Below are 6,528 nucleotides of genomic sequence, written 5' to 3'. Positions count from 1 at the left end.
ATTTGACTGGTTCAGTAGAACCATTTAGTAAATGCTCTGTATGATTTGTAAAAATATACAGGAATACAAAAACGGATAATTGACCCCGCCCGTATAGGTGTGGCCAAGATGGGATACACGGGCCATAGGAACACCAATTGTTGCAGGAGTTCATGGACTATAATCCTGTGGGGAGTGTGATCCAGGTATTATCAAAATATAAAACTGAGGAAGTTCATGCAATGTTGAATATTCGAATGAGGAGTACAAGTCATGAAAATAAGTATCCTTTTGTTTCTACTTACACCTTCATCTCTTAATCCCATTTTAAGAACCTCTTTCTTACAGCCTTGAAAAACTCCTCGTGACAAATTGCAACATTTCGGATGACCATATGACCGGTCCACACACAACAATCTAGCATGTTACATTAGAAAGTGAGAAAAAAAAGTTTATGTGACATAAATGTGTCATGTCTGCTGGAAACACCAAGATGTCTTACCGATGCATGAAAGCCTTTGATTTTACACAAAAAAGGGATCACTCATATGTCTAAAGTCTTCATAATTGATGAAAACACATTTTTCCAACAACCGATTTATTGTGCCCCATACAACAAATTTGGACACTGAAAATAATGAATTTGAGATTAATCTAGGACCTCCAGATGGACGCTTCTCCCCCTCAAAAATGATGATTACAATGGTAAAAAGCATTAGCTTGTAACTGTGAATGCTTCTGAAAGTCCTCTCCTTCCTTCAAACCCAGCATTACGTGGGTTATCAAAGAAACTGAATACTGCATTCTCTGCACTTTATTGATCGAGTGCCCAGAAAGTAAGTACTTGAACCTAGAAAAAAAGAGACCACATGAAAAGTGCCTAGAATAACTCCAAAGGCTCCCCAGATGGGGATGAGGGGGAAGGGGTGATCAAGGAATTACTCAGAGGTCCTATGGATCAATGCCTAAGCCTACTAGGGTAAAGGTGCAGCCTACAGCAGAAACTGGCAACCAATGTCACCCAGACCAGAGTATCTTAATCAGTCACTTCTGATCTGCTCCACCAAAGGCATCAAATGACAAAAACATGGAGGTAGGTCTAAAGACTTAAGGGAACCAGACTCGGATTACAGAGTTAAGGACGTTTCAGAGGTCAGAGTTCATCCACCAGCACTTAAGGAAACTCTTCAAAACTAATCTCTCCAGGCTACCTTTTAAGCCGAGATGAGGCCGGCAACTGAAGAAATCCATTTTGTGAACTATACCTCACATCGAAATTAACTGCACCCTCCCCAAAGAAGCTTTTTGGAATCCTACAGAAAATGCCGTTTTCTTAGCCAACTCAAAAGGAATGGAGATCACTACCCAAAAACTTTGATAAAATAATAAACTATCTTACTTGTTTAACAACCTCATAAATGGCCTGAAACACCAAATTAGTTAATCTGAATAAATGCAGACAAACACAAATAAAATGGAGAATACAAGAAGCAAGCCTGCACTACGGAGGGAAACTTCAACAATTAAGTGACAAAGGTATGCTTGGATTATTCACAGCATCTGGAAAATGTGTGGGTTGCATTCAATTCCATTATTTTATGCCCACCATGCCACACAAAACAGAGACCAGCCAGGTGTAAACTTGTCTTGGTCCTGCTACAATAGCAACATAAGAGACTGAAATGCACGGCCAGGTTCCCTCCAGATGGAAACATAAGCAACCCCCCAATAGTTTCAGCCTACCTAGCCGTATCATTGAGGTGTAGCTTGAGTTCCGTGGCAAAGTGAGAAACTTTAACCCACCATAGCCGAAATTTCACGACCTCTTACATGCCTCAATGTATCCGGCACTATACCAAACTTAGAGAGGCATCAGCATTAGGGGACTCACCGGAACAGTCTTTTTTGGAAACTGGCGGGGCAGTCACACGAGAGGCATGCCTGCATACAGAACAATGCTCTAATCAACCTGGCTTTTCTTTAGCGCCACCCATTCGAGAATTATTGTTGAGTGGGTAATGCACCAGTTGTACACAGATGCAGGTCACAGCCTTAAAACCCCAGCACAATGATCAACTTTTCACTTCCCAATAAGGGAGCTACAGTTTATGGTACAGAAAGGCCCTTTGGAGCAGGCCCATTCACAGCCAGGATTTATTGGCATTTCATTTTTTTCTAGACATTCAATACAAGCAACTAGAACATTATCGGGCGCTTTTAAAAAAAACAGGCAGGCAATTGAAATATTTAGTAGCATCAAATTCATATGGGTTATTAAAACTGCATAACATGCAGAAAAAACAGCCTAAAATAAAAACAAACGTGTGTAGGTCTATGTAATAATCTTCACAAATAATGAATTAGAGGACCCACAGATCTGCCATAGAAAACGATGACTTTGGTTTAAATTTCAAAATGGTCAAAGATAAAGGAAAATTCCCCCCACCATTCTTTGGCATCAGGTGGTGCGAATTGGAGCAGAGCTCTGAAAATGCATTCTAGGAGTTGCACACCGGTGATACCAATTTGTTTTGGCATGATTTTGGATAATAACTGTGTGAAAGTGGATTTCTGTTGCAGTAACTCCCCCCCCCCCCCCCACACTCTTTTTGCATGGCTTTTGATGCAACTTTGACTATAGAGTACTGGGTTCCTGCTGTCCAGGCTCCCAGTAACAGTGTTCATTCCTTAAAACTGTACCATGATTGGCAGCTTCAGACCCCCTCTGTATGTCCCTAGTAAATGATACCGTGGTAATTAGGGCATGGGGACTGAAGAGGGTCCCCCAGGGACCCCTCACCAGGGCCATGCTGACTGTCATTGCAGCTGCATGCCTTGGTGCAGACAAAAATGACAAAAGTCGACATGGCACACTGCCTGTGTGCCATGTCCAAGCAACACCACCTACATTATGGGTAAGTCACCCCTCTAACAGGCCTTCAAAGCCTTGAGGCAGGGTACACTATAACTTCAGTGTGGCATATCTGCATAAGCAGATCTGACCGCCACCGCCTCGGTCGCTGCTCACCACCCTCTGTAGGAGGGTGTTAACATGTCGGCACACCTCTTATATAGCAGCCAATAAGGTGGTCCTCTTCTAAGCCGCATGAACTCCTATGTGCATGCTGCTGTTCTAGAAACTAGAGTGCTAACCCACTGAAATGTGTGCATGTACTTCCGACCATGTTGGTTTAATTTGCAAAGACTGCCCGTTCAAAAATGTGATGTGTGTTCTATCCTCCTAGATTAGAGGGGCTTAAAAGAATGCCAGCATCAAATCTTAATGCTTATTTTGTGTCAGCCTTGTTGTGGTATATATTCTGAGACAATAGATCATCAAATACTTAACAGTTATGTCAATGGACAGTGATGTTTTGATTCTACAGGTACTGCTACTCTTAAGGATTAAAACACCTGGCATTAGTGTGGTGCATCTCCCCACATGTAGTATGAACACAATTTATTTTAGAAGCTGCTAATATGCCTGTGGATAACTCATTTCATTATATATCCCTTAGATCTCATTTCTGAAGTGTGTTCACATATGTCTAGTAGGTATATATGTATATTCTATGTCACAATGGAATCTGGTCAGCCCTGCATGAGGTAAACCTTGTGAACGCTAGGGAAAGATGTAACCCCATTTCAGTTCCACAGTTGTAACTCCTATAAGTACACTGGGTAGCCCCTACAATGTGCCTCATAAGCAAATGATAGTGCCAGGGAATATCATCGTTCAATCCCCTCAGAGAATTTACCTTGTGACTTAGTCTCAAAAATGGCATTTCAAAATCCTCAGCAGGGCAAGGTAGGAAGCTGTAGCAGAGTTGGGCTCCATGAAACCGGAGAGCCGATGGACATGTTCCTGGTTAACAGTTGCTTGACAGGAAATGTTAGTGTGTGAGAAATGTATATTTCATACCCACAAAGGGTCCCTTGCCAGCAGGATACTTTGGTGCCTTCGCCAGGTCAAGATTTTTTGCTCTCAGTCACTTTTTCGGAGCTTCAAATCCATTAGTGGGACGAGGGTGCAGGCTGTAGTCGAAGAGGGCTCAATGAGGCTAGGTACAGTTTCTATGAGGTGCCACTAACTAGGACTGCAGCCGCTAAAATGATCTGAGCCCAGGATACCAGACTCTTCAGCCCATCAGCAGCACACCTTGGTCGGATCAACTTGGTAGGTTTGTACCGGTCCTCCAAAACTCTACAGAGCCAAAACGTTTTTAAGTCCTACGTTTTCAGGGATGGTAGGAGAAGGCCACCCAGGCAACTGGGTAGCGAAGTGAGCTAAAGAAAGATGATGGATTCAATACAGATCTGTAACTGGGGGAAGGGTCTGAAAAGTTTCAGCGCTCCAGCCATCACCTCCTTGTGTTTGCCTCAAGTTGGCAGGGTATGCCCAGACATTGGTCCCTTGCTCACTTTGCCACTGGATTCAAGCTAGCCTGGCTGAGGAGGGGCGTTACCCCGAAACAGGTCCTAGGATGCTTGTTCCCGGCAACAGAAGACTTTAACACCTCTGCTGCCTGCTGGCCTGTTGCTCACCCTCTCTTTACTGGCTCAGTGGCAGCACAGAGCCAGTAAAGAGAAGGTGAATGGCAGTTTTGTTTTAACATATTTTGTGGGCACTTCAGTAAAAATTACGGCATTTTTACAAAAGTGCAGATTTTACGATTTGTTTTGCAAATTGCGAAATCCAGGGGGGGGGGGGGCGGCTTGAGGTAAAAAGCCATGTATGGCAAGAAAAAGAGCATACATGATACATACCAGCAGTAGAGAGAGGCTTTGGTATCCTTTATCTTCTCAACTATAACTTAGGTGCCCAACTGCAATACAGGTGAGAGTAGAGAGGGCCCACCTCTGACAAGCATTGCATGGTCCAAAACCCAGGAGGGATCACCTTATGGACAATACCCTGGTTGATTAGGAAACATCGACCCTGGAGAGTGTACTCCTCTCCAATCATTAGGGCCTCAAATGATGTATGAGAAAGTTTCTCCTTCTCCAAATGCCTCTTTCTACTCAGCCCATGCCACTTGCCCCCCCAAATCAGCAACCCTTCTTTGTCTCCGGCAGTATTGGGCAAGGACTACTCTGCCTGGGAAGAGGCCATCTGCAAATGCATAGGGGATACACAAAACCACAATAGACTCAGGGCTTATGAGCAAATCAAAACTCACTATGGGGTATCTAAAAAGGAGAGGTGAATATATATCCATATCTGGCACTGTGTGTTGCACCCCACAATTAAACCTCAAGCCAACAGGCCTCCCCCACCCCCAATTGAACAAGCATTGGCATAGCCAATAGGTCTCGCCTTTGGGAACTTATAAGTATTTAGTTATGCAGTACAATATCCTTGGTGCAACAACATCAACTGTTGCATGGCTAAACACTTATAAGGTCCCAAAGGCGAGACCTATTTGCTATGCCAATGCTTGTTCCCTTTGTCACAGTTTTTCCTTTTTTTCTCTTCCTCCTTTTCCCGCATGTGTTTTTTCTCCCTCCTGATCTGGGTCAAAATCTTATGATGAAATGTAAGTGCCGGTCCCTAAAATGACAATGGGTGAGCCCCAGCTGAATACACCCGCTCAAATTAAGGACTGAACCCTACCCCTAGAAAGCACCTAAACCATACTATGCTCTTCAAATTATAAGCAATAGTGATTTGTTTTTCTTTAACATATTGATGATAAGCATATGGCGGTCACATTTAAGTTGCAACGAGTTTCCTTTTTTTCTTCGTTTTAATTTATACAACACGTCTGCAATATAATATAAAAAAGTTAACAATTGCATCAGCTGGTGGTTTTTGTTTTAACCTATGCTTGTCAGTCCCACATCACTTAGTAGTCAAAGCCAATATCGAACAGCAGTGGCATGCCCTGCTCCACCTTAAAATGCGCACGGCCAGCCCTCGAACCTCGGACACCCAGGTGAAAAGACATCCATCCACCCTGTCTAGATTCCTTTCTTGCCACGATGTCTGTTTTCTAAAGACCAAGTGAAAATAGTCGCCACCCGAGGGCTCCTATTAAGATGCACATAGAGCTTCAGCCTCATACAAGAGTAAGGCAATGTATGGTACCGCTATAATTCTATTAGCGGTTTGACTCTTTCTCCCAGGTGTGTTGTACTTCTTGTATGTTTATGTCTGTTTACGAAGATCGTACAACAGTTCTTTAAACTCCTCTCACCCTGCCCTTTTTTAGTGTTTGCTACCCCTGGTGTACCGGTTGGTATGAGTGAGATATAACTGTGTGATGTTCCTCTTGCTACTGCCACCCTTCCTTTATTCTTTCTGTTAGAGAATGTTGAGCAGCTACTGTTCGTGCTGTGCTTAATTTGAGCCGATGGATTCAGGTGGGGTCCCCATGCACTTATTTCTGTACACCGGCACTTACTTTTCCTCATCCAACTCAAACACAGGCCAAGAGAGAGAAAATAAAAAAAAAGAAGAAAAGAAATAGGAAGTGAAATACAGAAAAACAGCAATAAAGAGCGCAAGTAGGGGTGAACAATAACCTTCAATTTTGAGAAAAACGAGCA

General features: G+C 43.2%; 1 protein-coding gene across 7 annotated transcripts in view; it reads right to left on the bottom strand.

The window, feature by feature from the left end:
- RALGPS2 (Ral GEF with PH domain and SH3 binding motif 2) overlaps positions 1–6,528 on the bottom strand; it is a 983,056-nt gene that overhangs the window by 885,215 nt on the left and 91,313 nt on the right. The gene's annotated exons all lie outside the window — the stretch shown is intronic.

The sequence above is a fragment of the Triturus cristatus genome, chromosome 4_2 (assembly GCF_964204655.1).
Source record: "Triturus cristatus chromosome 4_2, aTriCri1.1, whole genome shotgun sequence".
In the NCBI taxonomy this organism is placed as follows: domain Eukaryota; kingdom Metazoa; phylum Chordata; class Amphibia; order Caudata; family Salamandridae; genus Triturus; species Triturus cristatus.
This window is presented reverse-complemented; position numbering and strand designations above follow the sequence as displayed.